Here is a 23,082-nt window from a genome sequence, read left to right as displayed (position 1 = left end):
TAATTGCTTCCACTGGCAGCCAGCATTGTGTTTCCAGGGACCACAGAAACTAGACCACAGGAAAGAGGCTTCCGGGTTAGATCCAGCTCGAGTCATTAGAGTCCTGCATGGTTCTAAATGTTCAGGGTCTTTGGGAATAGGGGCCACCTTCAACCTCGGAGAGGCAACCAAAGGCCACATTGGTTATTGATAATGTATATTGTTTTGGGAATCATTTGTACTACCCTGACTAACCCTGCAAAAAGAGGTTTTTGTTAGTCTATGATTTTTGTGGAAAGCACTATTAGCCCAAGTGGTTTAATTTCCTGCGTGTGTGTGTGTGTGTGTGTGTGTGTGTGTGTGTGTGTGTGTGTGTGTGTGTGTGTGCTCGCACGCACATGATTCCTTGAGGCTTTATTCAGCAGCCTGGGTAGCATTTGTCCCTGTTTACCATCTGCTCTGACTTCCCTCCTCCCCCTCTACTGTGGCCCCCTCTCTGCTATTCCATTTTTCAGTTCCTGTGCTCTGTGCCCAATATTCCTTCCCAAATCTTTTCCCCAACCTATGGCCCAATATGCTATCATGCTTTCTGGGGTAAAGCAATCTTAGGCACAAAAATCCAGAGAGAACACAGGATTGGAATATTTGAGAAAAAGAAAGACTGAATCACAGTGAGAGGAGAGAGGATTGAGACTGTGTGAACCCTGAGGACTGGACAGGTAAACAGACCATGTAGGGTATTGCACGCTTAGAAGGCAGTTTCATATTCATACTAGTAAGCTTTCAAACGAGTTCACTGTCCTAAACTCAGTTTAACTCAGATCTGAGTTTAGGACAATGAACTCTGCTTTGTTATGCTGCCATGAAAATCCTTACCAGATTTTTCTTTCCTATGCCCCCTCCCACCCCATGCCACTGGTGTCAATAAACAGGGAAGGGAGGACTTAGTACTCAGGACACTCAGAGAAGGACATGAGAGCGGCCTCTGTCACTCTGTTGTTACATGTTCTGTGAAATTTTCCATCCCTCTATTTCTTTTGCTGATGCTTTGCTGTCTTTTTATTATAGGAGCAATACCAGTTAACATCTATTAATGTCGCTTACTATGCACCCGGCAGTGTTCTGGGGCTTCCACTCGTATTAACTCATTGAATCTTCACAGCCATCCTGTGGAGCCAGAGCCGTTATTATTCCCACTTAACAGATGATGGAACTCAAGCGTAGATTCTGCCCACAGTCACACAGCCAGTGAATAGAGGAACTGGGGTTTGAATACAAGGAATATGTCTCCTGAGCCTGAACGCTAGCCATTTTGCTGTGGTGAGGCCTCAGCACACTTGTCAAAGATGCTGGGATTTTGATTGATGCTGAATAACTCAGAGAACCAGCAGAGAATTATTTAACAAGGACAACTTTCTAATAGCAGGGCTTATAGTGTGATTATTATCAAGCTTTATACATTTATATTTTTAGTCCAACCACCCTATTTAAAAAAATTCTCTCTACCTGATGCCAATGGCCAGTTTCTCATTTCTCAATGTGTAGCAATGCCTGAAGCATCCTTAGAGATAAGTCTTAGAGTGTGCGAAGCCACTCTTTTGGTTAGAGAACCACTCATTTTACTTTGGTTAAGAAATGTCCAAGTCAGTCATCAACGCTTGCAGAGGTGCTGTGGCAATTCTCCTGAATAAAGGAAGAAGCCAGAGACAAGTGCTTCTGTGATTGGCTCACCTACTGTTACCACTTACTGACTTGGGGTTGCAATTAGAGATAATGCGTGGTAATTACTGGGATATTCACTCAGTGTTCACACAGTGAGTGAATAGCGCCTGGGAATGCTAACAAATTCCACCTCTCACACTCTTGTCTTTGTATTTTTATTAAGACAAAACAATCTATAATTTTGCTCATTCTACTATCGTGCCTTCTTTTCATGTAAAGTTTTAGTTAGAATGTGCTGTGGACCAGGCACTGTACACAATGCTTAACAAATAATCTGAGATGTGGATGTCATCGCAACACCATGACCTAGGTAGCGCACCACTCCTGCAGATAAAGAAAGGGTTAGAAGAGCCATTAGCTGACATCGATAAAGTTATGACTCTAGTGAATCACAAAGTTGATCTTTAGATTAAAAAGACTTACACTGATGTTTGAGCTATTAGCCACCTTGAAACTGCCTGGCTTGGGTTATTTTTAATTGAGAAACTCCCCACACCTCACTAGACTCAGGGCAAAAGTGTTAGATCATTGTAAGATTTACTAAACTCACTTTTATTTTGAAAGAAAGAAAAAAGTGACAACATGTAATTTATAGATGATGTAAAGGGGAAATGTATATTCCTATCTTGTCTAGGATCACTCTATCCACTACCAAGTGAATATGGAGACAAAGTGGATGAAATAGTGCTAGAGAGAGAGAATATTTGGAGGCACAGTGGTAGCAGTAGAACTCATGAGTATTGTTCAGATAGGGGGTTGAGTTAAAAAATAAAACCAAAAGCATTAGGCAAGAGATTTAGGATGAGAGTGAAGGAGAGAGAAGTGGTTCAGCCTGTCTCACTAGAAGGCTTAAGAAGTGAGGGACTGTAGGAATGGAGATGCTATTTTAAAAGATTGGAAAGCATTTTAGAGGATGAGGTTTTCTGAGATGAGGTTAAAAAAAAAGAAGATCCTAAGTTTAATTTGAGAAGCTAAAGTTGAGTGTGTTACTGGACATTGGATTGGTCTGATAGTGTTTCTGTAAGAAAATATCACAGGTGGGGCTTTATATACATCAGAAAAGGATTTATCCCAGTTCTAGGGGCTGGGAAGTCCAAGAGCAGAAGCTGGTGAGCTCCGTATCTGCATCACTGCTCTGCTTCCTGAGTCGTGCTTCGTCACTGGGTCTTCTTGTGGGAACAGACAGGAGGGCAAAGGGAAGAATACTGTGTCCCCAAACCTCAGAACAGAATTAATCCACCCCAAGCTCTTTTTACTGGGCCTAATTCCATCCACAATGTTCCCACCCTCATGACTTCAGCACCATCTAAATGTCTCACCTCTTAATTCTATTGCATTAAGGATTAAATTCCAATAGATATAACCTTAGTACAGGAATTCAAACTATAGCATTCTGATGTTGTCAGGATTCTCCAAAGAGATCAAACAGATGAATGATAGGCAGATATAGACATATGGCATGCAGGTGTATATAGGTAGGTGGGTAGAAAATGTATATGGGATTGTTAAAGAAATGGGCTCATGTCTTTAGGGAGCTCAGTAGTCTCTGCTACCCTGTTTCTATACTGCTACTATGGCTCTGTCAAAAGACTTCCATTCTTAGGAAGTCTGCAATATAATCTCATCCAAGGCCAAATATCTGCAAATCTAAGGAAGTAGGGAAGAATCCTGACTCAAATTCTGGATGCAAGAACTAGAGAACCTCAAATTTGAAGTCTGAGGGAAGAGAAGTTTATTCAAATTCCAGAGCTGAAGCATACTGCATTCCCTCCCCTTTTGTTCTGTGTAGACCCTCAGCTAATTGGATGATGTCCCCTCACACCTGTTAAAGACAGATGTCCTTTATTTAGTCTGTTAATTCAAATGTCAATCTCTTCTGTAAACACCCCCACAGACCTACTCCGAAATCATGTTTTCCTGCTATCTGAGTATCTTTAATTCAATCAAACTGACAACTAAAATAAACCATCACAGATACTTCCAAGAAAGTAACTGAACATATGGGTCAAGTTTAGAAGAAGATTCAACTGGCAATACAACTATGAAAATTACCAGATATTTAGACCATGTTTAAGCCCCAAAGACGGGATTACTTAGAAATGATTTCAACAATGGGACAAAAGAAGAAAAGAAACTGAATCTTGAAACTTTCACCATATTAATGTAAAAAGGCCAATGAATGACATGGAAGAGGAGTGGCCAGTATAACAGAAGGGAACCATACTGGTAGCATACATCAGAGGGCAAGTGCAGGACATGCTGCAACAAGGCAGGCGACCAACATTGCCAAATGGTTTGTATGAGCCTGTTTATCAATCAGTATTGGTTCTTCAGAATCAATAAGATACATATGGTGGGTAGATAGGTGGGTAGGAAGATGGGTAGGTGAGTAGACAGACAGCTAGTTAAATAGAATGATGGATTTAGGGATAGACAGACAGTCAGACAGAAAGAAAGAGAGATGATAGATAACAAATACATAGGTAAATGGTAGGTTTACTTTGGGAAGTGGCTTACAGAATTATAGAACATAAGAAGTCCCATGGTATATTCATAGTTACTTCTGCATAATTATGAAAAGCATCCGAAAGAATAATTTAAGAGAGGGATGGATTTGTTTGGGCTCATGGTTGCTAAAAGTTCAGTGTGTCTTGACTGGCTCTGTTGTTTCTTGGGAAAGCATATGGAAGAGGCTGTTGATCTCTGTGGCCAGGAAGCAGCTCAGGACAGCTTACCTCATGACAGGCAAGAATCAGAACAGGGAAGCAAGCAGGCACCATGTATAAACTTCAAAGTTCTGAACTCCAGTGGCATTCTTCATAAACTGGGACCCATCGGAAGTTTCTTCCACCTCCAGACACAGCACTGTCAGCTAGGAACCAAACATTCAGAGCACAAGCTTGCAGGTAACAATTACATTCAAGCCACAACATTCTGATACCCTTAGACCAAGGAAAGCCAGTGATTCAGTCTGAATCCAAAGACCTGAAGAATGAGGCAGAAGGAAGAGAAGGTAATTGTGTTGGCATTTAAAGACTCAAAACCCAAGAGTTTCTATGCTAAGTGCATGAGAAGATGGGTATTCAGGGTCAAGAAGAATTGGGGAATTTGTCTTTTTCCACACTTTTAATGTGAACCCTCAATATATTAACACCTACCCACTACTGGGTGAGTGGATCTTCTTTAGGACAGAGACCCAAATGATAATGTCTTCCAGAAACATCCCCACAGACAAACTCTGAGATGGCATTCTACCAGCTAGCTGATCATCCCTTAGAACAGCAAGTTGACACATAAAACTAACCTTCCTTACTGAGTGTGGTTGCAGAATGAGAATTAATTATTGAACTCACCTGTGGAGCTGTATCTGATTGATAATAGCAGTTATAATGAAACAGTGAAAGAAGTTGAGATGTAAGAGAGAAACAATATTGTGTAGAATTTGCTTGTATGCATGTCAGTTTGGAAGAAACAGAAAAGGGTAGATAGAGGTACACACAGTAGCAAACTACTTATTAAACTGGCATGAGAGGAATGTGGTAGTTCATGCATCATTCATTCTATTGTCCTAGAAAGAGGAAATCAAACATAGAAAGGGGAATTAGCAATTATACACAACCCATCCAGGACTGTTTGTGAGAAAAGTGTGCAGAAAGAAGATATTAAAGGTGGTGCTTGCATGAAAAGAATGACAGCCCAGAAAAATTTTAAAGAAATTAAAAATTATTACCTATCATTGTACTGATACCTATAATCCAGTAGAGAAGAAAAACTGGCTCTGCATGAAAGAGAAAATGGGAAATGGTAAGATGATAATCTAACTAAGAAGATAAAATAAAAGGAAATAAACTCATGAAGAGTTTCACTTTCTGGCTGACCATAGTCTAGTCTTAGGGATGAGGCAGAGTCTCTGGGAGGATTGAAGCCAATGAGGATACACAGTGGAGAGGTGCATGCTTTTCTTTAGTTGTTTCTAATTTTTTAGTAAAACAGTTATAAGAGTGAAAATGAAGGAGACCAGTTTTCTACAGCCAAGCAGAATGAAGGGGTAAGAGAACCCAGGGGTTTCACCATCACTGTTTTCCATAAGCTCCATGGACTTACAGTCCAGATGTAGGTTCAGGGTGCAAGAATTGCAGGATTAATCCAGGGTTTGGATGGCTCAGAATTTTTAAATAGGCAACAAGTTCATCATGGTTATATGCAAAGGAGTGGTGTACTGGAAGGAGACAGTGTACAAGGCCATAGATTCAGCCGGTTGCAGCTTTCCATAGGATGCACGTTGACAAATAGGGATGAGGATGGGACAGTCAACTCACTTTATGTTGGCTGCATTAATATGTGCAACTATTGTGCAAATCCCCAATCAGAAAGAGGCTGAAGTCTAGAGACTTTTATATTTATGTGCAATATTTGTTCCTATAAACACAAGGTATTTTTTAAACTCATAAAACTATAAGAAGTAACACTTAAGCAACTCAGAAGAGGCCAGGAATATAAAATGATACTGCACTTCACTAGTAATTAGGAAAAAAATACATGTGGGTCACAATGAATTTTATCCCGTAGTGACTTTCAGGTTGTTTAGTATCGAGTGTTGGCAAAGCCAGGAATATTTATGTTTGCTTGTGGTCATTGTTATAACCACCTGGAAAAGCTATAAAATACCATTGTTATATAGTAAGGTGGGGGGAGGTAGAAGGAGGGAGGAAGGAAGGAAGTGGGGGAGAAATAGGAAGTGGGGAGGGATGCAAAGTGGGAAGGGACAGTGAGGAGGTAGTACAGTGACCAGGGAGGTGGCCTAGCGGGTAAGGACACTTGCTGCCAAGAATGATGACATGACTGCAATTCCTGGGACCCACACAGTGGAAGCAGACAACAAAATCCCAGAAGTTGTCCTCATGGGCTCTGCTGTGTGCATGTACACACACACACACACACACACACACACACACACACATAGGCACAGGCACATACATATAAAATTGTAATTTTAAAAATCAAGGAAAATGGTAAGAAATAGAGAAGAGGGCAAAAGAAGAGGTAGATATGGGAGGGCCCTTTAAGTATCTGCTAGCTGGAGAATGGATTGGTGAATATTGGAACATTCACACTATAGAGACATGAAAGCTTACGGTTAAATCTCACTAACAATGGTAACTGAAAAGAAGTGAAGCTGAAAACAGAAATTAATTATATTAAAGTTTAGATTTTCAACAAACACTATATATCACTTAGGGACAAACACAAAGATTAAAAACTATAAATAAATCCGCAATGCCAGGCAAGGTAATGCACCTGTAATCCCAGTTGTGGGGAGGCAGAAGCAGCAGCATTGCTTAGGTCAAGGCCAGCTGTGCTAATTAGTAAGAGCCTCTAGCAAAATCCAAAGAAGGAAACAAAGGAGGCATGGAAAGGGGAAGAATCATAAGAAGTCTAAATAAGCTTTAGAACACTGGCAGCTTTTAGAAGACATGAGGACTGCACACATCTTGGATGGACTTGTCTCCATTTGCAAGGGTTTTACTGAGTTGTGTGGCAAATACAAACAATTTACAGAGGAGTCCTTCTATCATTTTAAATGTTTGAAATATTACTTGATTAGAGCAAAACCTAACATCTTGCAATACTAAGTAGCAAACCCAGAAGCTCTTTCTTTTCTCCTCACTTTTCCTCTTTGAACTTTTCTTTTTAAAGCTTCTTCCCCTTTATTCCCACCCATACTGACTACTGGTTGCCAGACCTAGATTATGAAAAAAACCAAAGATTTCTATGGATTTATAATGTTATAAATCTTTGAAAAGGACCACACTGATGATCATGAAGAGGCAATTTCCTTGAAATCTAACTATTTAAGGGCTAAAAATATTAGAGCAATTATTCTCCCTTGAATTCATCTGTTTCCACAAAATCTCATTCGTTAAGATCGCTAGCACTTTATATTCCCTAAGGGAAGCAAAAGCTCATACCTAAATCATTTTATGAAGTTTGACAGACAGGCCAATTTTCGTAAGTATAAGATTTCTACCAAAGTTTCTGCTCAGCTTTTTTTGTTTGTTGTGTGTCTGTGAGAGAACAAATGTGCTTCACACATACTGAGTACATGGAACTTAAACTCTCCATTTCTATCTCAGTTTCAAATTATTACCCAGCAAAAGTCTGGGCACCACTTTAGTCACTTCTTCTAGAACCCAGTAGTGATTTTAAGCAGAGAGACAGTGAGAGTTTCTAAAAATAGTTATCTTCCATCTCCCTTCAGTTAAGGCATCCCCAGGGACTTCTTTTGTCCTCAGAACAAATTCATGAATGAATCTGTGGTTGACATTTTGATTGGCAGAGAAAATAATAGGGTATAAGGCTATGATCCAAGAGAAATTAGGTTTCAAGGTAGCAGGAGTAGTGAACTACATTTCCATAGAAATCCCATAGCACACACTGTGCATTCCCTGAGTACTTACTTTGATTTCATTCACACGTTAAAATGACGAATATTTGCATTGACTGAACAATATATATCCATTGTTTGCTCCATCTGACCAGGGAAGTGTTGGGGTGTGGAATGTGTTACAGAAACATAAATTTAAATGGACTAGTGGGTACTAAGTAAAAGAAAGTGCTGATGTTGGTGTTAGATTTCATCTAACCCAGAGACAGAGATACTTATTAAGGATCTTTAACCATTTTGTTTGTTTTCTTTTCTTTTCTTTTACCATGAAGGAAAATGATAAGAGAGGGCCTGGAATCCGTCCTCACCATTCAATGACTGGCAGTGATCAATGAATAAGAACTGCTCATTTGAAAGGTGCCTAGAGGTTTTCTTACCTTTAGAATTTGTCTGGTTTTAAAGTGATCATATGAAATAAAAATAAAAGAAGCTGTATTGGGTAGTTGGTAAAAGAGCCAACAAGTAGCTTCTTTCTGATGAAGACCCTTTAATAAAAGAGGAACTGCTACAGTATAAGCTGTAAGCATTGTGTCTATTTTTATTATTTCAAAGAGCTTTTTAGTCACGGTTTGTAATCTTATACAATTTGAAAAACATGATAGATATAAAAACTACACTCATTATAAAGTGTTGAAATGGCAGCTCAGAAGTCCCCTCAGTGGCTGCAGGATACTGAGGTTTTCCTGAGCCTCCCAGCGCCACCCAACCCCACACTGACAGAACTAAGGTCACTAAGAAGAGACTCGGCTGTCTTGGACATACCAATGACAAAAGATGTGACAAAATGAACTAAAAGCAGCAAACCAGAGACTAATCCATAGTTCTATCACAAAGACAAGAAAGATAGGTTCCATCTAGTATTTTAGAGTTAAATTAGCCAATTCAGGAGGATCATTTTTCAATGAGCTTGAATTCAACTCGAGAGCAGCCAGTATTTGTCAAGTACATGATAAACATGTTACTGAGTACAGGGAATGAACTTCATGAGCAATGCAGGATATAGCTGGCAGATGCGCTGGGTAACTGCTGCAGAGGAAGGGAAGTTAGGGTGTGGTGCGTAGGATAGGGGAAGAGCAGGCTGTAAGTAGCGCAGTAGGAAATGTGTGTAGCTAGTGCAGCAGAGGTGATTTGGGGGGAAGAAATTCTTACTCCTCACTTCACAGATATCAAAGTCCTTCATGAAATCTGGAGTCTTCTGTGCTGGAGACCTGACCTACTTGGTTCTTCCTCACCTAGAGAAATGATGAGACTCATAACCTAAAACAAAGATGTTACTATAACAAGTTGGTGCCATTTTAGTAAATTATATTGGACACCATTTTCATTGATTCATTCTATTTCTTGAGACAGAAAGCCACAAAGATGCCCTTAAACATTAAAACATACCTCTGAGCCCTGAGATAAAATGCCGCAAATTATCTTTGACTGACCAAACCAACAGCAAAAATAGCTGATTTGTTTATGACTAGAACCTTCTCAAGAAAGAACTCACTTCCTTAACGCTAACCATACCACCCACCCAGTCTCATTCACGGACACCTAAAACACAGTTTTTTTAAAGTGTCTGAAATAAGGCAGGCTTAGAATAAAAAGGTGAAGATTTCCTTTCAAAATAAACGTGGGGCAGTGACTCTATTCTATGTGTCTGGCCATCCATTTAGCTATGTATTTGCACTTTGTCTCTGGAATATCTTCCTTTAAAATAGAAAACAAAAAGTCAAGTGGCAGACAGGAGCATTAGGGATCTCCCTAATCCCATGGGAAAAGGAAAGGAAATGTACTTCTAAAATGGGCAGAGATTGCAGAATACAATTACCATTGATTTATGTAACAAGAGTAATATAGAATTAATGAACTTTGTTAAAAACCTGTAACTTATCATTTTAATGTCAGTGTTTCCAGTATAGTTCACTGAATTCTTAAAAATTCAGACTTACTAAGGCAAGTGAATTTTTTTCTAACAAATTAAATTTCAAGATAAGAGAAAAATCAGAATTTGTCCTCTCACATATATATGTGTGTACACGTCTAAAAATAGCTTAGTTTAATGGAAGTATTTTTTTCAAATGGTGTGTAGGAGGTATTTCTGTTCCTTCTCATTTCTCTGAGAATGATTCATAAGTTATGTTGTAATCAAACTAAATGGAAAGAAGAAAATTCTAACCTGGATCTCCTCTGAAACTTAAGGTTTGCTGGAACTAGAGAGATGAGCTGAACCTGCATGTGGAGGTGAGGAGAAGCCATGGTGTATTGACTCATATTATCACCGTGCACTTTGAGAACCTGCAGTTGAGATCCACAGCAAAGTACAAGGCCAAGCTCGGGGAATCCAGTGGAAAAGAGAGAGGGAATATATGAGCAAAGGAGGTCAAGATAATGATGGAGACATCTACAGAGACAGCTGAACCAAGCTCATGGAAACTCATGAATGCTACATCAACAGCTGTGAGAGTCCATGGGACCAAACTAGGCCCTCAGTATGTGGGAGACAGTTGTAAAACTTCGACTATCTGAGGGGCCCCTGGCAGTAGGACCAGGATCTAACCCTGGTACATGAGCTAGCTTGGTGGAGACCATTCCCTATGGTGAGCTGCCATGCTTGGCCTTAATGCATGGAAGAGGGGTCCAAATTAATGTGCCAGACTTTGTTGACTCCTCATGGCCTCATGGGAGCCTTTACTCATGGAGAAGAGAAGATGGAGGTGGGCTGGGGGGAGATGAGGGGGAGGAGGGAGAACTGAGGTTGGAATGTAAAATGAAACTTAAAAAATACATAAATTAGGAAAAACTGCAATTACAGTATTTTGTGAATTGATTGTTATTATAGAGGTGAGTATGTAGAAATTTACTCATAAGGAATAGAGGAGGAAAGTGTAAGCAGGGGAGGGGAAAAGAAAAAACTGAAAGAAAGGAGACAGAATGAAGGAGAGAGAAAGGGGAGGGAAAGGGATGTAGAGAAGCGAGTCAGCATCCTCTCTGTCTTTACCTTGGGTTCCTGTTCCTACTGTGTGCTTAATGAGCCTTCCTCAGTGGACTTCTCCCACAACCTCGTTTTCATTCTAGTACAGTAACCTAGATGAGTGAGCAAGGTAAATATGTTCTCTTTCCTAAAGGGTCATTTTGTAAAGCGGTTTGCAAGTTAGGTCAGTGCAGTTAGAGATAACATGAATCTAGGTATCCTCATTTATTTTTAAACATTTATGGATCCTTAACATATAGCAGTAACTATGCCACAGCTGAGAATATTGCTAAACATATTAATTATCAAATAAATCCACACTTTGTCACTGTGAAGACATTTTCAAGGGTCATGTAGAGTGAAGAACACAGACAGACAAAACCAGTACTCAAAGAAGGTTGAAATACAAAGAACACATTTGAATTCTTCAACACCGCTGATAATCAGTACACCACATAATAGTCTGGACACGCAACAAAAATGCTTGTTGAAAATGTGCTTGAGTATAGTCTTAAAGTGTCACAAAACTCCTCCAAGTTCCTGGCATTGGGCAAGGATACACAAATTCATGGAAGTATGAATGTAGTTGAATAAGAATGGCCTTATATTGGCTCATATATTGGAGGGCTTGATGAACAGGGAGTGGTACTGTTTGAAAGGATTAAGAGGTAAGATCTTGTTGGAGGAAGTGTGATCTTGTTGGAGGAAGTATGCCATAGGGGTGGGCTTTGGGGCTTCAAATGCTCAAGCCAGACCCAGTGACCATTTCTCTTTCTGCTCCTTCTCTACACTATGTCTGCTGCATGCTTTCTGCCATGTCAGTAATGGACTAAACCTCAGAAACTGTAATCCAGCTCCAATTAAATGCTTTCTTTTATAAGAGTTTTCATTATCATGATGTTTGTTCACAGAAATAGAATAGTGACTAATATAAAATTTGGTGCCAGGAGTGGGGTATTGCAGTGACATGCTGTTTGTTGGCAGAATGTAGACTTTGGAATCTTGGATTACAAAAGAGTTCAATCTATTAAGTGGGACTTAATGGACTGTCCTATAGAAGCATGGAAGACAGTCCTGAGGGTGATTCGAACTATAGGGGCCTAGGTCAACAATTTTTAGAGGAGAAGACTATTATTAAGTGGCCTAGAGACCATTCACATAATATTTTGGTGAAGAATGTGAATGTTTTCTCCCCTTGTCCAACAAAAAACATTCCTGAAGCTAAATTGAAGTTTTGAATTGACAGTGTTAGCAGAGGAGATTTCAAGACAGACTAGTAGTTACTGTGTTTCTTAGATATTAGTGGCTGTGCTCATGCACATCTATAATAAAAAGGAGCAAGCTGTGAAAGTAAAAATGCAAAAATGCACAATTTGAGTAGAAAGAGGGCTGCAGGAAATGTAAGGAAGCTATGTCTATTGCTCAAGGAGGTAAAAAAAAGTTTAAAGAAAGGCCTGATCCTAAATGAAATAAAGAGAGTGGTGACTTCAGGGCAAAACTGCACCAAGTTTCTAACTTGAGAAAAGGAATTTAAGAAAAGGGACAGCTGTGGTGGTGCCAGAGTCAGGTGCAGTGCTGAGTTCAAGCCAGCCTAGTCTACAGAGCAAGTTCTATGACACCCAAGCTTAGGAAGCCAAGGTAACTATCAAAACAGAAAACTGATACAGATGTACTTGGATAAGCAGGCCATGTTCCAGCTCCTGTAGCACCAGAACTTGGCATTTTGGTCATATAGTGCTGGCTTCAGAGTCAAGAATATAAGGAAGGCATTACAGAATCTCCCTTCAAGACTAAAAACCCATTGAGGCCAGGCATGTGCCAGGGGCGTCCCTGCATGGAGGCCCAGAGACACGAAGCTATGATGCTATGAAGGTGAAGTCTGGATTTCCTGGGAGACCACAAGATGTTGGAGATGCCAGAGTCATAAGTTGCCTGCTGAAGAAAACTGAAGGATAGGTGTAGCACCAGCCTAGGAGAAAGAAGTGTGTTGAAGCCAACAAAGCTGAATGGAGTTGGAGACCTGAATAGCACTTTGATATCAGACATAGAAATTCAGATTTTGGATTTTTTCCCTGCTGGTTTTCAGTCTTGCTTTATGCTCTTCAGTCTTCACAATGCTCCTTATCCTCCATTTTTGGAATGGTAATGCATATCTTGTGCCATTGTATATTGGAAGTATGTAATCTTTTTAAATTTTTATTTTACAGTGGGTTATATCTAAGAGATTGCCTTGAGTCTCAGAAGGGACTTTGAACTTTGGACTATTAAATAGTGTTGAAACTGAATAGACTATACGGAATTTAAAGTTAGACTGAATGTATTATGATATGGCTGCAAGCCTGTGTGGGCCAAGGAATGGAATTGTGGTTCATTTTATAACAATGGCCCTCATAGGCCTATGTACTTAACTGCTTGGTCAGCAGGGAGTAGTCCAGTTTAGAAGAATTGGGAAGTGTGGCCTCGTTGAAGGAAAGGAGTATGTCACTGGGGATTGGGGTTTCAAATGTTCAATCCAGGCCCAGTGCTTTTTGTTTTTGTTTTTCTCTCACTCGTCCTGCTGCCTGAGAATCTGGATATAGAGTTCTCCACTCTTTCTTCTGCATCATGTCTGCCTGTACACTGCCATGCATCCTACCAGGCTGATAATGGACTAACCCTCTAAAACTGCAAGCAAGCTCCAATTAAATGCTTTCATTTATAAGAGCTGTTATGGGCATGGTCTCTCTTCACAGCAGCAGAATCCTGACTAACGCAGTGAAAGTAAGTTGTTCATGGAGAGGTACATAGAAAACGATGTGGTTTCATAGCACACTCCATATCTCACCAGATCCACCATTATTGCTTCAGTTACATAGGTGGTGAAAATCTGAAATGAACTTGCAGGTCAAAGTACTCAAGAACCCTTTAGTGAATGTCAGGTTAGATGAACCTTGTGCTATTTGTATATAAAATTGAACTGTGTCCCACAGGCTTTGCATTGAACACTTGGCTCCCAGGCAGTGGCACCATTTTAAGTGATAGTATAAGCTTTAAGAGTTGAGATCTAGCCAGGTGTTGGTGGCACATGCCTCTAATTTCAGCACTGGGAGGCAGAGGCAGGTGGATCTCTGTGAGTTCGAGGCCAGTCTGGTCTATAGAGTGAGTTCCAAGACAGGCTCCAGAGCTACACAGAGAAACCCTGTTGTTACGACAAATCTTTCTGCCAAATGCCGCCTGAGCCTCACTGCCACTGGTGAGCTTTACGCCAGCCGTCCGCCCAAGTTAGGCCCAAATGAATACACAGAAACTTGTATTAGGTTCAAAGCTGCTTGGCCAATGACTAGGATTCCTCATCTGTTAGCTCAGTCTTAATTATCATAAATCTATATATGTTATAAGACTTATCTTATCAGACACCTTATTGGCGTCCCTCCTTGCTGGTGGATCACATCCTGCCTCTGGAGGAGGAAGGGGAAAAAGGGAACCTTCCTGCTTCTCCTTCGCTTAAATATGAGTCTCCTTGCTATGTCACTTCCTGCCTGGATCAGCACTTCTCTACTACATTTCCCAGAATCCTCTTTGACTCCTAGTCCCATCTACTTGCTGTCTCATTGGCCAAACAATATTTTATTTAACAATCAATAAGATAAACATACACAGTACATTCCCCATCATCCTGTCTTGGAAAAAAAAATGTTGAGATCTAACTGAAAGAAGGAGGTCATTGGTGAAAAGCTTTTGAAAGTCACAACAGGTCTCTGTCCCCTTCTACTTTGCCTCCAGTCCTACACTGGGTGAGAATCCTCTAACATGTAAGCCTGATGACATTAGCTCAGTATCACCATGGGCCCAAAAGAAAGAACTATGAACCTCTAAAACTGAGCTAAAAGAAACCCTTCCCACTTAAGGTATTCATTCTAGGTATGCTACCACAATGACACAGCCTAAGTACCTTACGGCCCCTTCTCTTGATACACGAGTCTAACACAGGTAATTTTCCCACTGGCCTTATGAAATAATCTTGTTTTATTGGTTTGCAGTTTTGTGAGCTTCAGGAGAGATTACTGATTCACATGAAGTGTTTACTTAATTATTCTTTATCAGTAAAAGGCAGGGAGCCAGATGTCAGGATAAGAACCTAACTGATCATAGAAGCAACGAAAAAGCGAGCAGTGACATCCTTGATCCAAAAGGACTGACCCTTTCTCTAAGCTCTACCTCACTACTTCCTGTGGCTCTCTATATGTCCTGGGTCCTCCATGGCAAATTTTGATCAGCTAATATCTAGCTCTGCTCTATGACTCAAGGTAAAATTTAATGTCAGTCTCAGGAGTGTCACAGTGTGATCAAAATGTCCCACAAAACTTGCATGTAAGTTCCTGTGTATAAAATAAAAATATGGAGTACACATTTATGGGATAGAATAATGCAGTCAAGGTGGAGAGGCCCCAAGACATCATAGAATAGTGACTCTGCACTCCACATGGAGCTGACTCCTGGCGGGAGATGGAGGCATGTGGTGGTGAGTTGGTTTACCTCACTACTTCCTTTAGTTTTTCTTTATACTCGTTTTCACCCTCCATTCTTTCACATAGCTGGTTTCTGTTGTTATCTGTTGCGTTTTTTCCTACAAGATGTTCAAATGGAGCCTCTGGCTCACCCCTGATTAATCCAGGAAACCCCATCTCTGCCTCTCTCTCCAAACCACTCCTCCTCAGAGGGTCTCCGAACAAAAAAGGCACCAAAAGCCCAGTTCTGAATTCTTGGAGGCTACTGCAGCTTCCTCCACTGAAGTTGCCAATCTTCCAAGCCCCTGCCTAAGTGCTCAGCTTTTGACCATACTTGGCACAAACCCAGCATTACCACTCATTACCACTCACCTACAATCTATAGAAACTTTCCTGCCCTGGGTGGCCAAGGAGCAACTTCTCTTATCTTGATCTCTGGGACCCATAAACCTGCCCAGGAGTTGCTTTGCTCAATATACTTGTTGATATACTTTTTCAATTCAACTTGATCTGGCTTACTACATTGGCATAGAAACTTATTATCAGAGTTAGGGGGTGGGTAAAAAACCTATTACAAGATTGGAATGATTCATACTTATTTACCCATGCAACAAATATTTGTTTTGTTATTTGGAAAGGCCAAGTATTGGCCCAGGCCATGGGAATGCAAACAGTGATGAAAACTGGACAGTGTAATTATAATAATAAATATCATGTTAGAATAAATGAATGATAATCAGTGGGAATGGAGGAGATGAATAGAAGAGTGAATGAGGAGGAAATGCATTTTTAAACAAGGATTTTAGGATAGACTTCGGAAGAAGACAGACTTTGAATGATATACCTTACAGAGAAGAATGGCTATGTTGCAGCTGCTGAGGGAGAGTGGGAGCTTCTGATGACTCAAAGTCATTCCTGGATAATAAGGACAAGGAATTAGTTCTGCCAATAGCTAGCAGGCTTCAAGCAAGTCCTGGAGCCACAATGGAGAATTAAGTGGCATCACAGCATCACTTCAGCCTCATCTAAGGCCGAGCTGAGGATCAGGCTAACCTGGTCTCCTGCACCATGGAAATTGGATACCACAAGCAGTGAGGCATACTTCTCATTTTGATCTGAGGAAATCCTTTATCCCGTAACAGGAGACTAATGCATAGAATTTTCTTCTTTGCTAACAGAAACTGAATTAACTTTAAAAGAAATAGCAAGGGGGTCATGCCCAGGCCTTTGCAGTTCCAAGAGAGATAACTGAGGACTCCAGCCTTATGTGAGAGGTGGCCTTGAACCCAGTTCAATCATGGGAAAGTCCAAGCGGACTAGCACTTTTCTCCTTTCTCATTAAAACTTGTGCATATTTAAATATCCACAGTGTTGGTCAGATCATACTACACATATTGGAGTTCATTGGCTACTTTCTCTGAAGCTTTTACATCTCACTGTCCAAAAGAAATCTTAATGAAAATTAGATCAAAATTAGAGCTAACTGATAAGAAAGATGCAGCTTTAACAAACCTTGCCCTCCTCGCTACAGTGGTGTCCGAAGGTTAATTGACAGCCTCAGAAGTACATTTCAAATAGAGTAAAAACAAAAATAATCTGTCTTAAATACAGATATCAGATGTGAATGCAGGATGAAAAATATGAACAGCAAGGAACAAAATTAATCAAAGAACCTACCTATCAAAAGATTAATAGCAGCAATGTAAGATAGTTGATAGAAGAACTGGCAAAGGAATTAGCATAAGTAACACAAAAGAGGCACATATTGAGACCCTAAAGACATTAAAATAAGAAGACATCTCTATACAAAGTACTACAGAGACACAGAGACGTGTTTTTTGAGGGAAGAGCACACAAACTGGTTGTCTGGTGCCCAACAGTCAGTCCTGAAAACATATATACAGTATGCAGCCTGAACTGTTACATTTAGGAACATATATGCATATACAAATGCATATATGCATGCAATAACAATTATTGAAAGAAAAAGACATGAACTTGAAGGACATCAGGGATGGGAATATGGAAAAATTTAGAGTGGGGAAGGGGAGAGGAGAAATGTAAGAAAATTACCATCTCAAAAATAATAAAAAATTAAATCTAACATGAGAAGTTTCATAATCAATTCATATAAATTGACCAGTAAATTATTCCAGATATTCAAAAGAGAGAAAATTACAGTTGTATATACAAATGTTCATGACATAGATGTAAATGCTTCCTGACTAGCATATGACATCACACACTCAACTTGATTCCATTCTTTGAAAGGATAAACTGAAAAACAAACTCTCATCTAAGTTCTCAGGATTTTTTTACAAAGTCTATCATATTCAAAAGTGAAATCAGACATATAAATATGGAATGACACGCAGTAGCAATTTGAATTTACTTTATCTCCAAGGTTAGCATACTGGAAGTGTGTTCAGGGCTAACACAATTGGAAATCATTCAACATGATTCATCCTGATAATAGAATAAAATGGAAACAAAGTATAAAATATTCTTGATAGATACATAAAATCTATTTTCTAATATCGACCTGTAGATTTCTGTTCATGTGTATATGCATATGCGTGTTGTGTAGCAGCTCTCCTATGTCCAACTCTGTATAAAACAAATCCCTAGTAACTATGCCTTCACTGAATAGGCAAACAGACCAAGTGAATGGGATGGAAGTCTTGAAACAGACCTTGGCTTACAACTCCATCATAGCAACATGGTAGAGAAGAAGACCTGACCTTCCTATATGGCACAGCAGTTTGCTTCTGTGTTGTGACAGAGCTTCTCTTTGGCGAAAGCCTTTTTCAGAACTCCAGCAAAATCACACAAAGACCCTTAAGGTACAATGCAGTCAATCCCTTCTCTAAAAATCATATCCCATGTGTCATGAGCTAAAATGGGAAATTCCAAGCAAGACTAAGACCTCAAGATTAAGGTGCCATGGCAAAACACCTTCATGACACTAGAGTGTGCAGGCATTCACAAAGGGTATAAAAATCACTAACTATGAAATAAAAAATTGATGTTTTGGACTTGGTTAAATTTAACACCATCTGTTCATCAAGAAAGTAAGCGACGATGTTTCTGAGTTTAGTGTGTATATATTAACATATATATATATATATATATATATATATATATATATATATATTTGTAACATTTATATATAAATACGATGTGAGAAAACCAAAACCTTTTTACCCTATTGGTGTGAACAGAAATGATACAAACATTTTTAAGAGTAGGATGAATGTTCTTCAAAAAATAAAAATTAGACATTAGATATACCATGTGATGCAGAATTTCTACTTCTGGGAATATTCAAAAATTTGAATTCAGGATCTCAGATAAATATGTTCATATGTTCATGTGAAAATTATTTATTGTAGACAAGATATGAAAACAACAGAAGTAGTTATCAACAGATATATGGATTTTAAAATATGATCTGTTTATGAGGGAATAGCATTTAGCCCTAAAAAGTAAAGAAGCCCTCCACATGCAACATTGGTGAATGTGGAGTTTATGACATTAAATAGGATAATCACAGAAATCCAACTGCTGAGTGACCCATTTTATGAGGTATCTAAAACAGTCAAGTTTGTAAACTCGAAGCATAAAGTCAGTTTCCAAGCCTAGGTCAAGGAGTGTGGCGAGCTGATGAATAAGTACACAATATGAACAGAGGAGGAACAACAATAGAGGGAGAAAGAGAAAAGTTCTGAGTTAATCACAAAGTGAGCAGAGCCCATGGCAGAGGTGCTTAGCGGCTGTGCTAGGCTTTTAGGAAAGAAAGTATGTTATCTCACTAACAGGATATCTTTTACTACCATCCCCTTAACATATCTTCACAAGATCAGATATCCCACAGGGTAGGATCCTGGCCAGGGATTGACAGACTCAGCTGGATTACTCTTCAAGAAGGTCTATCAACCAAGTGCCAGAGATATTTCACTCCTTTAACCAAACGGCCTAAGCGGAGGCAGTTGTGATATTTTCCTTGCTAGTGTTTTCAGGGTATAGGAGGTATGGTCCAAAGCCATGCCACAAGGAAGGCTCTTTCCACAACAGCCTCTAAAATTATTAATCCCTGTATAGTTACTAAAACATTCCCCCTTCAAGAGCTGAAACCCTAAAGTAATTAGGGAGATGGCCTGGAGTTGGGGACTAGATGGGATTCAGAGGTTTGGTTGCAAAGCTGTTCACCAGAAGGCACTGCTGGCAACTGGGGTTTTGTTCATGCCTTCGGGCACACCTGCCAAGCAGGGTGTTCCCGGGTTGGGATAATCATTTTGTATGCTATGTGGGATGATGTGTCTCTGTTTTCCCTCACCTACCTAAAGCACCATCTGATTGATTTTAAAAAGACCTGAATGATAAATAGGTAGGCAGGGAGGATAGGCGGGACTTCTGGACAGAGACAGGAACTCTGGGAAAGAATATGATATGGGAGATTCACCAGCAGACATGAAGGCAGCTGGACATAAGGTGCTGAGGAGATGTAATAATCCAAGTGTCAGAACTTGGATTTAATCAAAGGGGTTAATTTAACTTTTAAGAACTAGTTGGGAACCAGCCTAAGCTAAGGTCAAGCTTTTTATAATTAATAGTCTTCCATTCATTAATTGAGAGCTGGTGGTCCAAACACCTGCTCTATTCCCGAAGAGAAGAGACAACAAGAAACCAGGCTTCCCTTCTGACCTTCTTTGCCTCTGGCCAGCACAGAACCCAGGACACTTCCAGCTTCTTGTCAAGGAAATAAGGAGTGTTTTCTTTCAGGGTCCCAAAAACCACCTCACTAATTTCTATTCCCCATCCTTATCAGCAGTGAGAGCTCCAATGGGCTTGGTCAATCCCCCATAAGGTGCAGATCCTCTATCTTGGCTGTCTTTACACCTTGCCTAACATTTCCTTGGCAGATTCCCAGTTTTTATGATAATGTGGTTCCCCATATTTAAATCCCAAAATGTTTAGTAACAGCACCAAGGCTGGCCAAACAAGATCACATTGCAACTGAGTCTCCTTGGAAACCAGGTTCTTTAGTGAGTGAGTAGGTGACCTGGAGAAGTACTTCCCTACACAGCCTTGTGAAACCAGAGCATCCCAGTAACTCTATTCTCAAGGTTATGACTTTCTCATGACATTCACAACATCCTGAGGTCTCCATTGCATCCCAGACTCCACCTTTATAACCTCATCTGACTTTACAAGATCCTGAAAATGACATTCTTCTGTTTATAACTTCTTTGAAATATAAAACACTACCATTCTGTATTGTGCCTTTTCTCAAAGCCAAAGTCATTTCTCTATATTTCACTACTCAGATCTAGCACATTCTTCAATCTTAGTGTTCCTGTGATATCTTCTCTTTACATTTCAAACCTTAGAATTTATCTTCTATTCATTACTCTTTGAAAATTATGCAACTAAGCCACCAAATTTAATTTTTCCATATGTGAGTGTGTGTCTTTATGTCTCTCTTCCTCTCCCTGTGAATACTGTCTGTATCTGTGTCTTAGTGTGTTGAGTACCAGGACAGGTGTGCCTGTGCCACAGAGTGGGTGTGGGTATCAGGGTGTTTTCTTCACCTTCCAGCTTATTTGAGATGGGGTCTTTTTGCTGTTTGCCTCAGCAAATGTCTAGCCATCTGTCCTAGGAGCTACTATGAATTCTTCTGGCTTCATCTCCTATATTGGTATAGGAGTCTTGGGATTACATGGATGCATGCCATCAAGCTGGACATGCATGGGTTCTGGGGATTTGATGTTTGCACGGTGTGTATGTTATGCAGCCATCTCCCTAGTCCCGTATTCTAATGTTTATCCTAGTCATCCTCATTGAAGAATCCGATGTATTATTCACATGCATTTTTTGGCAAATGCTCTTTCCTATAGCATATGAAGTCCATTCTTAGCCTCACTCCTTATTACCCTTCTTTCTTTCGGGCTCCCTTCTCCCAACATTCTCCATTCTTCCTTCTTTTCTAGTTTAATTTGTAAGTACAGGCTTTCTCTTTCATCTTTCCCTACTCTTTAAAGAAACTAGGTTTTCAATGAACTACATAGGACAACATCTCTGCACTTTTGATCTCTTTTCTGTGTTATTCACCCAAGTGCCTACATATCCTCCAAGTAGGTACCCATACACTCCAGTGCCTTTTCTTCAGAACTGTTTCTGCATTGAAGCTCCTAGTCATAATTACCACCACATTTTCATAGAGGAAGACTGAACATGATTCTCCATTCTTTTTTAGAATGTATTAACCATGAAGTGATGAATTGCATTATGGCATGTCCATGTATGCATATTTTTTATTATATGCACCTTTCTCCAGTAACCTTTGTATATTTCTTTCTCCTACCCGGCATGTACCCCTTTGACGTCTCTATTCAGTTCCCATTTATTTTCAACACATTTCTTTTCCTCTAAACTCTACAGTCCGGAAGAGCACACATGAAACTTTTCCTTCTGCATCTGGCTTCTCTCCAATATCATGATCTCCAGTTCCTTCAATTTTCCTGCAAGTGACAGGATTCCACTTTTTTTTCTTTATTGATGAATAAAACCCCGCCTTGTGTATATACTGCATTTTCTTCATCCATTCATGGATGATGGACCTTCTTCGTTGATGCTCCCTACAACTTGGTAACTGATTCATGTGCAGGTAAACAGGTACACTGGCATCTCTATTGTGTGCTGACTTAGACGCCTTGTGCATAGAGGTGGTACAGCCGATGATATAGTAGTTCTGCTTTTAGCACTTGAGGAGTCACCATACTGATCTCTTCAGAGACTGGGTTAGTTTGTATTCTTACCAATCGTATGCAAGGGTTCCTTTCCCCCTGATTCTTACCAGGTTACTCTGCTGTGTTTTCATGACAGACATGCAGTGAAATGTAGTGTTTATTTGCATTTCTTTTATGGATAAAGATACTGAACTTTTTCTTTCATTATTTTTTACTACCTTCACCTCCGTCTTTGAAAAAGTTCTGTTCAGGTGAATTCACTATTGACTGGATTCGTGATTTGACTTTGTTATGTTTAAGTTTTGAGTCCTTGTATATGTTGGACATCTGTCCCCTGTTGAATAAATAACAGGCAATGGCAAATACCCTTCCATTCTCCTTACTCCACGCTGTTCACGATGTCATGTACTCCCTTAATGTAAAACCTTAATATGATTTCCTAACTATTATAATGTACATTATATTGGAAAAGAATCACTGTGTTGTTTGAGCTTACTGAGAAGCTGGCTGTGAAGTGGAGATACCACCCATGTCTGCTTCAGACTAGAGCACACTTCTCTCAAAGTGTCCTCCAAGGTCAGGGAATGGACTAATGCTCTAACTTGGTGAGATGGGGGGAAAACAACTGTGGTGGCCCGAGAGTGAAGACATGTCACTTCTGAGAACAGGTAGAAAGCATGTTTCTAGCTTGTTTCTGGGTCCTCCATTTTACTCCATTGGTTCATATGCCTATGTTTGTAC

Source organism: Cricetulus griseus (genome assembly GCF_003668045.3).
Source record: "Cricetulus griseus strain 17A/GY chromosome 1 unlocalized genomic scaffold, alternate assembly CriGri-PICRH-1.0 chr1_0, whole genome shotgun sequence".
Classification (NCBI taxonomy): domain Eukaryota; kingdom Metazoa; phylum Chordata; class Mammalia; order Rodentia; family Cricetidae; genus Cricetulus; species Cricetulus griseus.
This window is presented reverse-complemented; position numbering follows the sequence as displayed.